The sequence below is a fragment of the Miscanthus floridulus genome, chromosome 10 (assembly GCF_019320115.1).
Source record: "Miscanthus floridulus cultivar M001 chromosome 10, ASM1932011v1, whole genome shotgun sequence".
Lineage (NCBI taxonomy): Eukaryota > Viridiplantae > Streptophyta > Magnoliopsida > Poales > Poaceae > Miscanthus > Miscanthus floridulus.
The window spans coordinates 21,046,145-21,063,719 of record NC_089589.1 but is presented as its reverse complement, the minus strand read 5'-3'; the positions used below and the strand labels follow the sequence as shown (position 1 = coordinate 21,063,719).

The following is a 17,575-nucleotide window of genomic DNA, read 5'->3' as shown; positions in this document are numbered from 1 at the left end:
ATTTAATAAACTCACTTCCATGCGTACGTGTATATAATTATCCTCACATGTAACTTATATTTATATACAGATTCTAGATGTCAGAGCTCCAAAGAATACAAGACACCAATGTTGGCTTCATTGATCCTTATATCGTATTCAAAACCAATATTATTACCAAGGAGCAGTGGGTATCTGAAGCACAGAAGAATATCATGAGGTTCTTCGTGAAGCAGCACGACAAGACAACAATATTTTTCCCGTACAACTTTGAGTAAGTGTTAATAATAATGTAGTCTACATATTTTATGTAATATCAATACAACTTATATGCATGTACGTGTGTGTATAAACCAATGCAGGTTTCACTGGATACTCATTGTCATTGAGTTAAACTCAAGTCGGTTAGTAATCTTGGACTCCTTGAGAAAAGAGCGGGCACTATACCAAGATATGATAGACATTATCTAGAGGTAATTTCGATCTCTCGCGCACAACTATTATTGAATAGACTTTGCCATAATTTATTAACGATCGTACATTATTGGTCGCACAGGGTTTGGAAAGAGTTTATTCGGCAACACCGCAAGGATTACAAGGCACCACTTAATGTAGTTGAAATACCAGTAAGTTGTACTATATATACTTCCCCACGTGTTTAATTACTATATCATACTTCAATTTACGTGTGAGATGATGAGAATAATCTTCTTCTCGTACAGTGGTGTTTGCGGCAGCAACCAGGTAATAACTTGTGTGGATACTACGTTTGTGAATTTATCACTGCGCACATAAGAAGAACTCCTGAAGATGTCCTCAGAGTACGTATATATCAATTTTTTATTTATTTTTAAATGAATATATATATATATATATATGTATTAATACTTTTCCTTTTATTTCAAATGCAAGACTGAATGGTTGAAACAAAGGGTCATGCAAAAAGACCATCTAAAAGCAGTTCAAGAGTCAATAGCAGGATTTCTTCTAGAAAAAGCACTAAATCCCAGCGGCGAGTTCTACTTTGATCCTAAGGAATAAATGATGTAAATTAAATGTTTATTGATATCGTTATTTTCGAGAACAAGATTATGAAAGTGTTGTATATATACATATATATCTATAATATATATAGTTTCATACTTTATTCGAATATAATAATGCTCGAGATGAGAATTAGATGTAATTATATGCGTGCGTGTATTTATATTAGCAGCGTAGAATATGTACATAAAAACATATTATATATTAAACAAATATGTGTAACTGAACTGAAAACAAATTAAACAAAAAAAAGAAAAAGAAAAGGAACCTTTAGTCCCGGTTGGGGTTACCAACCGGGACTAAAGGGTGCGGCCACGTTTGCTCGGCTGGAGGGCCTTTAGTCCCGGTTGGTAACACCAACCGGGACTAAAGGTCCCTCTTTTGTCTTGGCTCGATGATCCGGGATTGAAGGTTCCACCTTTAGTCCCGGGATCATTGTCCCGGCGCGGTAACCAGAACTAAAGGCCGTTACCGCCCGGGACAACAAGGCCATCCTGTAGTAGTGGCAAGAACACCAATTGGACGATGAGGAGTGTCATGCTCCCTTGGCGACCCCGAGGTAGTTTCATTCCACACTAAAATACATATCATTGCCTTCCCTGATTTTTTACTTAGAAGGTCTGGCTAACTAGCAATATAAAATATATGTAATTTGAGACAGCTGCAAAAACATTCTGAGCTTTGGTCTGATGTTTGTTGTTCTCATTTGTAGCAGCAGTGGTGGTTTGCAAAATCGCAGTGTCAACCACAGCAAAATCGTGATGGCGAAAGCGACAGGTTCTTAGGTTACTCAGTTGATATGAAGGGGTATTGTCAACTCTTTCCTTCTGAGATCTGAATCAAATTTCTGCATGATTATTTTTATACTGTGTCCAATAAATGTCAAAATTCTTAATATATTTATTACTAAGATTCTTATGTTTGCTATGTGGTTCAGGCGATAACACAGGTGTCAAAGGTGGTCTGCAGTTTCAATTAATACTGTCAAAACGGTTTTTGTGATGCAGTTTCAAATATTATAGCTAAATTAGTGTAGAAATTGGAACTCCCTGCCATTTTTTTCTTGAATCTTATATATTTCATTTTATTCTTGACTATGAAAACGTATATTGTCTTTTGGTTGTTTTGGTTTGAGTCGCTCAGGGTCCACCGTGGGAGCCAGCCACCGGGCAAGGGGAGACCGTGGTGGGGCGCGCCGCCTCTGGGCTAGGCGAGGCCGCAGTGGGGCATGCGGTGGGCGGGGCTCCGAAGCTGATGATGATGCATCAGTAGCTCATGCACCTCTGCCGGTAAATCGATCCAACTACTTGGACAGAGGGTTAGGCTGCTGTCATACCATTTGTATATCTTATTTTTTTGCCATGTGGTTTTCAGTATTACTAATTGGTCCATTTAATGCCTCATATCTTGAGATTAAGGTTAAGTTATTGAATTTTGATGTTTTACAAAAAAAAAATTGGGAGAATTTTAGAATAGGAAGTGGGTATTAGAAAATGTATGTTTTCAGGAATTTTAGATTAATATATTTGGAATGAAATATATTGTTTGGGGAATTAGTCAAGTGATTATATACCCTTCGCATAACTAGAGTCCTAGGCATACCTACTACGGTGATGTTTTTGTTGCAAAGAAAACTGGTAAGAAAAAGTAAAAGAAAAAACAAGTATCTTTCTTTGGATTGACAATGTTCACTGAGGCATGTTGTAGGAAACATTTTATATGCCATATGAAATTGATGCATCAGTAGTACTTCAGAAGCCATAATTTGATAAAAGCTATGATGCTAAGTAAGATTTGTAGAGTAAGGCTCAGTATCCTTTTGTTGAAATCATCACACCCAATTTTAAGGATAAAATTGAATGCACGATACTCATGTGTGCCCAGGAATCAGTCACACACACAAGTCGACAAATCATAAAAAGTATCATCACGGTGTCCATACATCAGATCCATAATACAACTTAGTCTTACATCACACAGCGGAAAATAAAAAGATAATAAACTCTCGTGGGCTTCATCACAGGGAAGGTCAACTAGTTGACCACAAGCCTAAAAATCCTCCGGGAATTCCTCATACCCATTGTCATCTGTTACCAATCCGGGATTTTTATCCAAACAAAGAAAATAAACAAGCGTAAGTACATACCGTACTTAACAAGTTAACATGGGGTTATGAAGCTCAAAAAGGTTGACTCTGGTTTACTGCAGTTAGCATTTTTAGTAAGTCAAACTTTTATTCTCAGGTATTATCAAATTATGCTTAAGCTCCCATTTAATCCCATAAGAACATATATCAGGGTCAAGTGTACCATATATCATCATTGAACAACTTAAATAATCATCAACAAGTATCCAGTTATTCTGTGAGTTTTCCGGGCCGCTCGTGACCGTGAGCACGGCTGTTATAACAGTTTGTTACCCTCTGCAGAGGTCGTGCACATTCACTGTGAGGCGTGATCCCCATATGCCCGGGTTAATTACTCCTATGTCACTGCCAAGGTGAGCGGGCAGGGTACACTATGAAGCCATTTCATAGGTTTTTCTAACAAGTTAGGGCCGCTAGGTTTCCTTGGCAGGCAGATGTAGGAACCCCCCTTTCCTTTGGCACATATCCATCGTGGCTATACTCACAGGAACAGAGGCAGCCCTATACCCAACGTGGCAAGCCCCATTTGCGCCAAAAAGGTAACCTCTAACTAGCTAGAAAAGGTCCTATTACTAAGCTAAAGTCAGAGCCATATGACTCTCCCGGTTGCACTGTCAGTCCCAGCTTTTGCCGACAGATAAGTCCTTATGGAGGGCTGGGAGCAACATGAACAAAGGTCATTTGCACCTTCGCCCTATGGAACAGTTGTTATAAATCATGTTAAACTCTTAGTTCCATAGAATCATTCATCATCATGTATATCAAGTTCAGTTAGAGCACTAGCAATCTACCCATATGCATTTAACCCATAGGAGACAAGGAACAGGATAATCAATCACTAGAATGTCCTTACGGGTATCAAAATTAGACACATGCAAATGAGTAATTGATTAAAGTGAAATAGGACATCAAGGTAGGCCCATGCTATACTTGCCTTGGTTCACAAACTCATGCTGGTCCTGCTGGTCGTCGAAGAATTCTTGGTCTCCAACGTTCTCCTCACCGTCTGAACGCGACCAACACGGCAACATACAACATTCCAAAAGCATTCATGCAAAGCAAACATTCCTATCATTAGAACAGTACACCAACAGTATGGAAAACAAGATAAAATGTTTGTGAAAATAATCTACGTCTCGCTACGATCACGTCAACGCGAAGTTCACAAAAAACGGAGCTAAAATGCGAAAGTTATGATTCAAACGGGATTTCCTATAGCAATATATTTAATTAAATCCAACCAGGAAATTAAAATGTTCCAAACCTGACTAACAGTGGTTCTAACATGTAGATTATGGAATTACGAAGCTAACGCGATTTGAATGGATCAATTCGGAGCTAAAACGACAATTTTATAAGCAAAACAGTTCAAATGGCATTTCTGTAAATACTGAAAACGTATTTTAGACTTAAGCAGTGAAGTTTACGTTTTCAAAACGAGAATGCGTAATAAAGGAAATGCGCTTTGGCTGCGGGTTCTAATTATCCGAAACCGAGGGTCTCTTTTGCAAATCTGCCACGCGAAGGGGTACCGGACGTTCTCGGCCGTTGGATTAGAAATGGGCGGCTAGAAATGGATCTGGGGGAGAGAGAAGAAAACTGGTCGGCCGGAACAGTGACGCCGGCGGCAAACTCCATTGCCGGTGGCATGGAGGTCACCGGAGTGCGCGGCCAGAGGCCTATGGGCCACGGTTCGAAAAACCGGAGGCACCAGGAGAAAGCTGGGGAGAAGGGGAACCCGCCCAGGCCATCACGACGGCCGAAGGAGTGAGCCAAGGTGGCAAACGCCATGGCCGGCGGCCAAAACTCGTGGACGCCCACGGCTACGGCGCTAGGAACTGTCTAACGCCAAAGAAAAGGGCCGGGGAGAAAGAGGAGAGCGAGGGGATTCTCACCGCGGGAAATAGCGAGGACGGGGAGGCTCGGAGAAGGCGGCGATGCGGATGGCGAGGACGGTGGCTGGCGGAGCTCTTCCGTGCGGCGGTTGTGGGGCTTCCGAGGCGTGAACGTGAGAGAAAACGGCGCGGGGGAGCAGCAGGGGGCACGCGGGGGGCTCGGCTCCTATTTATCAAGGCTGAGGAGCGGGGGGGATGCTCCCACGATGCACGGAGCATGGGCGGCGGTTGCTCAGATGCTGGGCGCGGGCAGTTGCCGAGCCACACAGGGAAGGGGACGGCGCCGACAGGCGGGGCCCGGGCGTCAGCGGCTGGGGAGAAGGGAGCAGCGGCGGTTGCAGCCAGGCCGTTCGGCTAGGCTGGGCCGCGCAGCGCGCAAGGGGGAGGCGAGCTGGGCTGGCGCGGCTTGCTGGGCCGAGCGAGGCGCGCGGCTATGCTGGCAGCAGGCGCGAAGGAAAAGGCCAGCGGGCCGAAAATCAAGAAGGGAGGGGGGAAAATGATTCTTTTCTTTTTCTTTTTCTACAATTTTCGAAATCCATTTTAAAATCCAATTTTCAATTCTTTTTGAAATATTTAACAAATTCCAAACATTCACAAAATGATATGCAGCAGCATGTATGCATCACTTGTAACTAATCTTATATTTGATTTTAGTTTTATAAAATTATTATTTTCCTATATTTGTATGCACACATAATTACGTAAATAAATCAATTTAGCTATTTAAAAGAGTGCAAATTATAGGATGTTACAATTCTACCCCCCTTAAGATGAATCTTGTCCTCGAGATTCGGGTGATTGCTTACTCAAACAGTTGGGGATAAGTCTTTCTCAGATCCTCTTCTCTTTCCCAAGTAGCCTCATCCTCTATATATCGATTCCACTGCACCTTGCACATCTTTACAGTTTGGCTTCTTGTAACTCTTTCGGCAGTTTCCAAGATCTTTATCGGATACTCTTCATAAGTAAGATCTTCCTTGATGGCAAGTTCTTCCAAAGGAATTTGCTCTTCTGGTACCCTCAAACACTTCTTCAATTGGGAAACATGGAACACGTCGTGCACACCTGACAAACTCTCAGGTAGTTCCAACTGATAAGCTACTTCTCCACGTCTCTCTAGGATCTTAAAAGGTCCAATATACCTTGGTGCTAACTTTCCCTTCATATTGAATCTTCTCACACTTCTCATTGGTGACACCTTCAAGTACACATAATCACCAATCTCGAAAGTCAGCTCCCTTCTACGAATATCAGCGTAACTCTTCTGTCGGGACTGAGCCACTCTCAAATTGTCTCTAATCATTCTCACTTGTTCTTCCACGTCTCTAAGGACATCAGGTCCAAACACTTGGGTTTCCCTAGTCTGGTTCCAGAACAAAGGCGTTCTACACTTACGTCCATACAACGCCTCGAAAGGTGCCATCTTGAGACTCTTTTGATAACTGTTGTTATACGAGAACTCTGCGTATGGCAGACTCTTATCCCAACTATCACCATACTATAATGCACAAGCTCTCAACATATCTTCCAAAATCTGGTTGATCCTTTCAGTCTGTCCATCAGTTTGCGGGTGGTAAGAAGAACTGAAATTCAACTTTGTTCCCAAAGATCTATGTACTTTATGCCAGAATTACGATGTAAACTGAGTGCCTCTATCCGACACAATTTTCTTGGGAACACCATGTAGGCACACTATTCTTTCCATATACAACTTTGCTAGTCTTGCACCAGTATAGGTAGTCTTGACTGGTAAAAAGTGGGCAACCTTTGTGAGTCGATCCACTATTACCCATATTGAATCATAGCCTCTTTGAGTGCGGGGCAATCCTACGATAAAGTCCATACCAACTTCTTCCCATTTCCATTCAGGAATTTTCATTGGTTGTAGTAACCCTGCAGGTCTTTGATGCTCAGCTTTCACTCTTTGACAAGTGTCACACAAAGCCACATATTCTGCCACATCTCTCTTCAAACCATACCACCAATACTTCTCCTTGAGATCCAAATACATCTTGGTACTTTCGGGATGTATAGAATAAGCAGACTCATGGGCCTCTTGCAGAATTGCATCACGAATAGCTTTCACTTCAGGTACACATATCCTTTTTCCGAACCAAAGAGTGCCATTCTCATCCATTCTGAATCCGGGTGCCTTTCCAAGCACTACATTCTCTGCTATCTCCTTAAGTTTTTCATCCTCCAATTGACCTTTGCGTATCTCTTGCTCCAATGTAGGCTCTATCACCAATTCCATTGCATTAGTGACAAGGCTCAAATTGAGATACTCCATTTCAGCACACAACTCTGCTGACATAGATGTCATCTAAAGTCCATTGGCATAGCTCTTTCTGCTAAGTGCATCTGCTACGACGTTTGCCTTTCTCGGGTGATAATGCACTTCCAAATCATAGTCTTTGATCAATTCCAACCAACGACGTTGTCTCAGATTCAGATCTGATTGGGTAAAGATATACTTCAAACTCTTATGATCAGTATAGATATCACTCTTATGTCCAATTAGATAATGTCTCTAGATCTTCAAAGCATGAACCACAGCTACCAATTCCAAGTCATGAGTAGGATAATTCAACTCATGCTTCCTTAGTTGTCTAGATGCATATGCCACCACTCTTCCTTCTTGCATAAGCACACATCCAAGGCCCAAATGGGATGCATCACAATAAATAGAGAAGTTCTTGCTTAAATCTGGCAGAATTAATACTGGGGCTGTAGTCAATCTCTTCTTTAGCTCTTCAAAATTTGCCTGGCATTTATCAGACCATACAAATTTGGCATTCTTTTCCAACAGAGCTGTCATAGGCTTGGCTAGCTTGGAAAAACCTTCAATGAACCTTCTGTAGTATCCAGCCAATCCCAAAAAGCTACGAATCTCACTTACAGTTGTTGGTGGTTTCCAATTTAGTACATCTTGCACTTTGCCTGGATCCACTGCTATTCCACCATTGGAGACAACATGACCCAGAAAAGAGACTTCCTTCAACCAAAACTCACACTTGCTCCGCTTAGCGTACAACTTATGTTCTCTAAGCTTTTGCAAGACTAACCTTATATGTTCAGCATGTTCTTCTTTAGTCTTGGAGAATATTAGTATGTCATCTATGAATACTACCACAAATTTATCCAGAAACTCCATGAACACCTTATTCATCAGATACATGAAGTATGCAGGTGCATTGGTCAATCCAAAAGACATAACGGTGTACTCGTATAATCCATACCGTGTAGTGAATGCTGTCTTGGGTATGTCCGAGTTTCGAATCTTAAGCTGATGATACCCAGAGCGGAGATCAATCTTGGAGAACACATGTGCTCCTCTCAACTGATCAAACAAATCATCAATCTTAGGCAACGGGTATTTATTCTTGATTGTAACCTCATTAAGTGAGCGGTAATCCACACACATCCGTTGACTACCATCCTTCTTATCCACAAAGATCACAGGTGCCCCCCCACGGGGAAGAACTGGGGCGTATGAAACCTTTTTCTTGCAACTCTTTTAGTTGTTTCTTAAGCTCTTCTAATTCATTAACTCCCATTCTATATGGACGTTTAGCTATTGGTGCAGTTCCAGGTAATAATTCAATAATGAATTCAATGTCTCGGTTAGGTGGCATACCTGGCAAGTCATCGGTAAAGACATCTGGGAACTCCTCCACGACACGATCTTGTTCATTGACTTCACCATCTAGCTGATTCACTGTGGTTGTAGGCTGAGCTTGCACTACCACTTCTACACAGATTCTATCTCCGTTGAGTGATGTCACAACCATAGATTTCTCCTGACACTGAATCACTGCTCGGTGTTGTTTCATCCAATCCATTCCCAGGATAAGATCAATTCCCGCTGTTCTCAACACAATAGGCTTCACTTTGAAGTCTACCCACCTTAAGGAAATGCTAGTTGAGGGGCTCCAATAAGAAGCTGGCATACTACCTCCCGGGGAATTTACTAGTATGGGGTTTTTCATGGCACACAAAGGTATGCTATGCATTCTAACAAAACCTTAGGAGATAAAAGAATGCGAAGCACCAGAATCAAAAAGTATGGTAGCAGAGATAGAGTTGACGTTGAATGTACCCAACATGACCTCAGGCGTCTCCTGAGTGCATCAGATGACACATAATTCACCTTCGCAGTGTGAGGTGGTCGAGCGTTGAACTTCTGATTGCTGGTCTGGTTCTGAGGTGCTTGTTGGTTCTGCTTCTTAGGACACTGATAAGCATAGTGACCTACTTCTCCGCATCGGTAGCAGGCATTGGGATTGTTGGGTGCACCACTCTTCACAGGAGCATTGTTGGGCACTCCCTGGCGTGTTGCAGGATTGCTGGTCTGTTGTAGGGGACGCTGATTTCCAAACTATTGCTGGTACTGAGGGCGTTGCTGGAACTAGTTCCACTGAGGATACTGACCACGGTTTCCCTGGTGAGTTGGTCCTTGATTCCTCTGTTGGAAACCTTGCGAGGGATAAGCACGTGGGCGAGTGTTGCTTCCAGAAGCTTGCCCTTGGAGCCTTCTCTTCTTAGCTTCCATCTCCTTGCGTTTATCACCAATCACGATAGCGCGATTCACCAAAGACTGGAAGTTAGGGTAAGTATTAGACATCAGCTGGAGCTACAGTCCATCATAGAGTCCCTTGAGGAAACGGTGTTGCTTATCCTTGTCATCCGCTACATCATTAGGAGCATAGCATGATAGTTGTGCGAACTTGTCCCGATACTCCGCCACTGTCATAGATCCTTGCTTGAGAGATCTGAATTCTTCCTGCTTCAGTTCCACTAGTCCATCGGGAATATGGTATGACCGGAAATTGTCCTTGAATTCCTACCAAGTGATCGCAGGAGCATTGTTGGGACGTCCAAACTAGAATGATTCCCACCAATCCTGAGCAGCTCCTTGGAGTTGCCTAGAAGCGTACAACACCTTCTCAAGGTCGTTGCATTGTGCTATGTTCAGTTGTTTCTCCACAGCACGCAACCAATCATCTGCCTCCATAGGGTCTGGCATGGGTGAACACCGGTGGTCGACCTTTCATAAACTCTCCACGCTTATCTCTGACCTGAACAGGCGGTGGTCCTCTTGCAGGTTTATTGTCCAAGCGCTGCATCATAGCTTGCATCAGCTGCGCTTGCATTCCCAATATTTGTTCCATGGTCACAGGTGGCGGTGGTGGTGGATTTATGAGAGCATCACGTCCACGACCACGACCTCTGCCTCTTCCTCCTCTTGCGGCCATCTGTTTTCCAACAAATGTGCAAAATTTAGAGATTTTCCAATTATAGAGAGCTTACAAAAGATAAGAAACAATGCTGAGAATTTTCTGGACAAGATTCAAATTTCAGCAGTTCAGTAAAACTGTTATAACTTGAGTTTCAGAGATCCAGCAGAGGTGCACCAAGATTTGTCAGAAAGCTTAGGAGATCATCTACAACTTTTATTTATATCACTTTTACAGATTCTGACACACACATGGTCAAAAGTAGAGCTAAACCGAAACTGTTCTGGGTTCTAGACAGCGCAGGAACATCAACTTGTGTCAGCTAGATCTCACAAACCTGAACAGCTATTGATGTGATTCTAGAGACATTTGAAAGATACTGAAGTCTAGTTATCTCCACAAAATTTTCAAAATTTTTAACATACCAGATTTCGAGATACCAGATAAAGAACACAGGCTGCTCCAGAAATCAGCACAGCAGGGATAAGATAAAGCGAAACATCTGCATTAAGATTTCATTCTAAACTTAAAGTTCTCATCTAAGGAAGTTGTGGACATGCCCACAAACTCCCAGCAATCAAGCAAATACCAAATCAACCAAGTTCACAAATTAAACATCTAATCATCCAAGTTCACAAGACCAAACAAGACTAAATAAGAAACACGAACTAAAGACGTGGTAATCTAGATCAAGGCACCTAACACCTATGGAGCAGTGTCAATCATGGTGAAGGTCCGGCGCTTCTTCTTGTAGATGGAAGGCTGCCCAAGTTGAGCTTGAAGTTCATCCACTTGCTTCTGAAGGCGTCTCTGAGCCCTCTAAGATGCACGCAGTTCTCCTTTGACTTCCTCATCCACTCCCTGCATAGCGTGGACATGCTGCACCGTTGCTTCCAGAGTTGGGTCATTCTCTGGTGGAGCCAAGACCTGCCAAACACCCTCATGATCATTTCAAGGAAGGAACCTGAAGCGATCCTCCCTCATGGCCTCAAAGCGACGACCATGGTAATGGATGTAGGCGTTCTGTGTTGCATCCTCCATGCCATCCAAGGCATGGGCTCTCCTGGTAGGGGCACAGTGGACAGTCTCCACCTCATGTCCATTCTTGATGTCGTTCTAGGCGGTGACCACCAGCTCTACCTTCCAGAAGGTAGCCTCCAATGGGTGCTGGTACTCGGCGCAGTGGTAGCTGATGGAGGCGTGCAAGTCGGGGTAGTAGTCGTCCAGCACGTGAGTGAGGAGGGTGTGGTAGTAGGCTGTCTCTGGGGCTGGCTTGAAGTAGTACTTGCACTTCCAGCCAATCTCCTCATCCACCACGGGGACAGCTGGAGATGGTGCAGGTGTAGGGGAAGTAGCCGTCGACTCCTCAGGTGTAGCTACAACAGGATAGACTGGCACGACAACTGGGGTAGGAGCAGGTGTAGGCATCGGGGTAGCCATCTCCTCGTCGTCGGAGATGATCACAATCTCCCTCTCCGCCTGTGGGGCACGCGGGGTGAACAGGGCACGATAGCCAGCGGTGCTGAGGCGAGCAGTCTTCGGGTTATGAGACATCTATAGATTTAAAGTGAGATAGAATTAGAATCAACAATTTTAAATAATAGATTAAGGTATGAAAAGCATAAATGTTTTAATAAAATAACAAGAATAAGACAGTAAGCAAGAAACCAGAGGAGCAAAGATGCTAAAACGACCATTTTCTAACTAGGCTTGCGTCCTACAGTCAACACGGCTTTGATACCAATTTGTCACACCCAATTTTAAGGATAAAATTGAATGCATGATACTCATGTGTGCCTAGAAATTAGTCACACACACAAGTCGACAAATCATAAAAAGTATCATCACGGTGTCCATACATCAGATCCATAATACAACTTAGTCTTACATCACACAGCGGAAAAAAAAAAGATAATAAACTCTCATGGGCTTCATCACAGGGAAGGTCAACTGGTTGACCACAAGCCTAAAAATCCTCCGGGAATTCCTCATACCCGTTGTCATCTGTTACCCATCCGGGATTTTTATCCAAATAAAGAAAATAAACAAGCGTAAGTACATACCGTACTTAACAAGTTAACATGGGGTTATGAAGCTCAAAAAGGTTGACTCTGGTTTACTGCAGTTAGCATTTTTAATAAGTCAAACTTTTATTCTCAGGTATTATCAAATTATGCTTAAGCTCCCATTTAATCCCATAAGAACATATATCAGGGTCAAGTGTACCATATATCATCATTGAACAACTTAAATAATCATCAACAAGTATCCAGTTATTCTGTAAGTTTTCCAGGCCGCTCGTGACCGTGAGCACGGCTGTTATAACAGTTTGTTACCCTCTGCAGAGGTGGTGCACATTCACCGTGAGTCATGATCCCCATATGCCCGGGTTAATTACTCCCATGTCACTGCCAAGGTGAGCGGGCAGGGTACACTATGAAGCCATTTCATAGGTTTTTCTAACAAGTTAGGGCCACTAGGTTTCCTTGGCAGGCAGATGTAGGAACCCCCCTTTCCTTTAGCACATATCTATCGCGGCTATACTCATAGGAACAGAGGCAGCCCTATACCCAACGTGGCAAGCCCCATTTGCGCCAAAAAGGTAACCTCTAACTAGCTAGAAAAGGTCATATTACTGAGCTAAAGTCAGAGCCATATGACTCTCCCGGTTGCACTGTCAGTCCCAGCTTTTGCTGACAGATAAGTCCTTATGGATGGCTGGGAGCAACATGAACAAAGGTCATTTGCACCTTCGCCCTATAGAACAGTTGTTATAAATCATGTTAAACTCTTAGTTCCATAGAATCATTCATCATCATGTATATCAAGTTCAGTTAGAGCACTAGCAATCTACCCATATGCATTTAACCCATAGGAGACAAGGAACAGGATAATCAATCACTAGAATGTCCTTACGGGTATCAAAATTAGACACATGCAAATGAGTAATTGATTAAAGTGAAATAGGACATCAAGGTAGGCCCATGCTATACTTGCCTTGGTTCACAAACTCATGCTGGTCCTGCTGGTCGTCGAAGAATTCTTGGTCTCCAACGTTCTCCTCACCGTCTGAACGCGACCAACACGGCAACATACAACATTCCAAAAGCATTCATGCAAAGCAAACATTCCTATCATTAGAACAGTACACCAACAGTATGGAAAACAAGATAAAATGTTTGTGAAAATAATCTACATCTCGCTACGATCAAGTCAACGCGAAGTTCACGAAAAACGGAGCTAAAATGCGAAAGTTATGATTCAAACGGGATTTCCTATAGCAATATATTTAATTAAATCTAACCTGGAAATTAAAATGTTCCAAACCTGACTAACAGTGGTTCTAACATGTAGATTATGGAATTACGAAGCTAACGCGATTTGAATGGATCAATTCGGAGCTAAAACGACAATTTTATAAGCAAAACAGTTCAAATGGCATTTCTGTAAATACTGAAAACGTATTTTAGACTTAAGCAGTGAAGTTTACGTTTTCAAAACGAGAATGCGTAATAAAGGAAATGCGCTTTGGCTGCGGGTTCTAATCATCCGAAACCGAGGGTCTCTTTTGCAAATCTGCCACGCGAAGGGGTGCCAGACGTTCTCGGCCGTTGGATTAGAAATGGGCGGCCAGAAATGGATCCGGGGGAGAGAGAAGAAAACTGGCCGGCCGGAACAGTGACGCCGGCGGCAAACTCCATTGCCGGCGGCATGGAGGTCACCGGAGCGCGCGGCCAGAGGCCTATGGGCCACGGTTCGGAAAACCGGAGGCACCGGGAGAAAGCTGGGGAGAAGGGGAACTCGCCCAGGCCATCATGACGGCCGGAGGAGTGAGCCAAGGCGGCGGACGCCATGGCCGGCGGCCAAAACTCGCGGACGCCCGCGGCTACGGCGCTAGGAACCGTCTAACGCCAAAGAAAAGGGCCGGGGAGAAAGAGGAGAGCGAGGGGATTCTCACCGCGGGAAATAGCGAGGACGGGGAGGCTCGGAGAAGGCGGCGACGCGGACGGCGAGGACGGTGGCCGGCGGAGCTCTTCCGTGCGGTGGTTGTGGGGCTTCCGAGGCGTGAACGCGAGAGAAAAACGGCGCGGGGGAGCAGCAGGGGGCGTGCGGGGGGCTCGGCTCCTATTTATCAAGGCCGAGGAGCGGGGGGGGGACGCTCCCACGACGCACGGAGCGTGGGCGGCGGTTGCTCAGACGCCGGGCGCGGGCGGTTGCCGAGCCGCGCGGGGAAGGGGACGGCGCCGACAGGCGGGGCCCGGGCGTCAGCGGCTGGGGAGAAGGGAGCGGCGGCGGTTGCAGCCAGGCCGTTCGGCTGGGCTGGGCCGCGCAGCGCGCAAGGGGGAGGCGAGCTGGGCTGGCGCAGCTTGCTGGGCCGAGCGAGGCGCGCGGCTGGGCTGGCAGCAGGCGCGAAGGAAAAGGCCAGCGGGCCGAAAATCAAGAAGGGAGGGGGAAAATGATTCTTTTCTTTTTCCTTTTCTACAATTTTCCAAATCCATTTTTAAATCCAATTTTCAATTCTTTTTGAAATATTTAACAAATTCCAAACATTCACAAAATGATATGCAGCAGCATGTATGCATCACTTGTAACTAATCTTATATTTGATTTTAGTTTTATAAAATTATTATTTTCCTATATTTGTATGCACACATAATTGCGTAAATAAATCAATTTAGCTATTTAAAAGAGTGCAAATTTTAGGATGTTACAGAAATTCAGTTGAACAAGAAATAGGCCAACACATCACCAGCAGGCTTCCTTTTTTTCCCTTGCCGCAGGAAAGGGGATTTTGATTTTACTTGCAGTTCGTGTTTGGATTCGTCTCTTCTCGGCCCCCGAGAAATGTGGATTCGAAAGTCCTGCATGTTGACTGGTATACAAAACTTGTCGATCTAGCACTCATGTGTCTTAATTTATTGCAAAAATTTGCAGCAATGCCAATCCGAAAGTCCTGGATGGTGATATACAAAACTTGTCAATCCAGCATTTATGTGTGTTAATTTATTGCAAAAATTTGTAGCTCTAACCTTGCATATGCTTGTGTTTTTTATTTTAATTTTAATTTTTTTGTTTGCAAAACCAGGTTGTTCGTATAAGCAGATCTGGACGCATTGTTTGTTTTTTGGTCCGTGAAAGTTTTAAGTGTAGAAATATACTCCACCACAAGAACTGTATAAAGATACTTATTCAGACATATTATTTGTTTATAAAATTTTAAATGGTTCGACTTTAAAGAGGGCAAAGCATAGGGCCACACCTACTAATCTGATAATTGTTAGTACAGAACTTCGCTTGCATTGTACATATCAATTAGTTAACCATCCTGCTTGATTTAATTAGAATCAGTATTGATTGTAAGCAAACTAACCTGGGGAGATTTGATTAAATGTTTGTTCAATTTGGAGAGCTAAACAACCTCCAATGTTATGATATAGGTTATGCACATCTAAACTGAATAACCTTCCGTTTGTTGGTTTCCTTTGCAGGAGTTAAGGCTCATAAATTGATTTTTTTTTAGTGCAGAACCGATGCATAAAAATAATCCCATTTGGCTGGAGAAAGTTGTAGCCTAAAATTAATCGAGTAAGTTTTCTTTTATACAGATTCTGTTTCAAAATCATGTCCAACAAATAATTTGAAATGATCTATCCTCTTATCATGGTACCTGCAATGCTGTTTGGTTCGAATGGTCAGTAGCTTGTTTGTGTTCTTATGTGGTCATACATGTGCTGCTCCACATAGTTTGTCTAGAGGTCTAGAGGACACAGACACTAAATTTTTTTGTTGTTTCTCTGATAAGCGAATTAGCTTGTTTCGTATATACTCTTGGGAATTGTAGGTGCCTGGCTTAACAGAATATGTTTAGGGTGTGCGGCAAGTCTGCATGTGCTTTTATGCACCTCCAGAGAGAGACCACAGGAATACTACTGTGGTTCTGTTATTATAGCGGCATTTGCTTGGTTGTTTAACAACACATTATCTATTATAATCTCTGATCGGATCCCAGGAAGCAAGAGCTGACTTTTGACTGTATTATAGTAGGATATACCAGCTGGAATTTACTGAAGAAAAACACTAGAGGTTTTGTCCATGTTTGGAATACAATCTGTGTGTGACAAGTTTCTGAAGGGGCTCATTCTTGTACATGGTTATTGGGGAATACTCTCCAGAAATCTTGTCAGAATAGGCTAAAAGCTATGGCTATATGGTCATTGTCATCTGGTTTAAATAATTTTTGGTAGGAGTATCATGTGTACTCTCTATTTTAATTTTTCATCTGTTGACAAAATGATAGTAGAAACTTTCGGTTTGTGATGCAAATATGAGAGTTGAGTTCTTTTCTTCTGAACATGTGAAGTGACTATTGACCTGTTTGGCATACAAATTTATGCCTCTCCCAAGTCCAGGAGAAACTTCTTCAGGTGTTAAATATCAGGAATTTTTTGTTTACTTGGTAAAAACGTTCTACAATTAATTGATGAAGTGTAATGATTCATACAGGATGGGAATGCACTGAGGACAAATTCTTGGTAGAGATATTGAAGTACAACGACAACGAATCAACATTCCCAAAGATATACAAGAACTTATTAGGCGTGTGTGAGGATTTAGGTGGCTTCAAAGATATGATAGTTGTGATGTTATTTATTTGAAATGTTGCTCTATAAGCATAATTGCAATGGACTCAACACTATGATAACTCATCATGAATCTCTTTTGGCGTGAATCTATCTCACTATTTCATTCTTGAGAAAAATAGTTGTTTGGTTTTGATGCGCATCCTTTAAAGTCACCGTAGCGTTAGCACGGGCACTATACTATAGTGTTTAATTTGCTGATGGCTTTAGATCGAATCTCACTCTCGGTGCGTGAGTGTTGCCTGGCCGGATGACCAGTATTAAAAAAGTACTTCTTCCGATCCCTCGAAATTATTTAACTTTGACAAGTATATATTAAAAGACATCAACATCTATAGAAATCCAAATTACTGAGTTGCCAATGAAATATGATAGTATCAATAAGATGAGTTAAATTGAGAAATTTTGACCTTCGGTAGTAGATGGAGGAAAATTGGAAGCCTAGTAGCAGAGGGAACGTTATGCTCACAGTTCACACCATCGGCTGTGAGTGTCTCTCCTCTAGTACGTCTAGCTCTCCTTCAATTTTGAGTACATACATTTTTTAGCAACACCACCCATGCCACCCTGACTCGGCATATTACAAACACCATCAGGTGAGTTCAAGAACCACACATGCCGCCCTAACTCGGC

The 17,575-nt window shown here is 43.0% G+C and overlaps 1 long non-coding RNA gene across 2 annotated transcripts; it reads left to right on the top strand.

Annotated features, from left to right (window-relative positions):
* The first annotated feature begins 1,739 nt into the window (after positions 1-1,739).
* On the top strand, positions 1,740-16,921 carry LOC136485362 (uncharacterized). 2 transcript variants are annotated; one of them, XR_010766429.1, is made up of 4 exons: positions 1,740-2,341; positions 15,083-15,177; positions 15,791-15,887; positions 16,806-16,921. It is a non-coding gene; the product is annotated as an uncharacterized lncRNA (long non-coding RNA). The 2 variants fall into 2 exon arrangements; XR_010766430.1 differs by having other exon boundaries at positions 1,740-2,364; positions 15,828-15,887.
* The last annotated feature ends 654 nt before the right edge of the window (positions 16,922-17,575 follow it).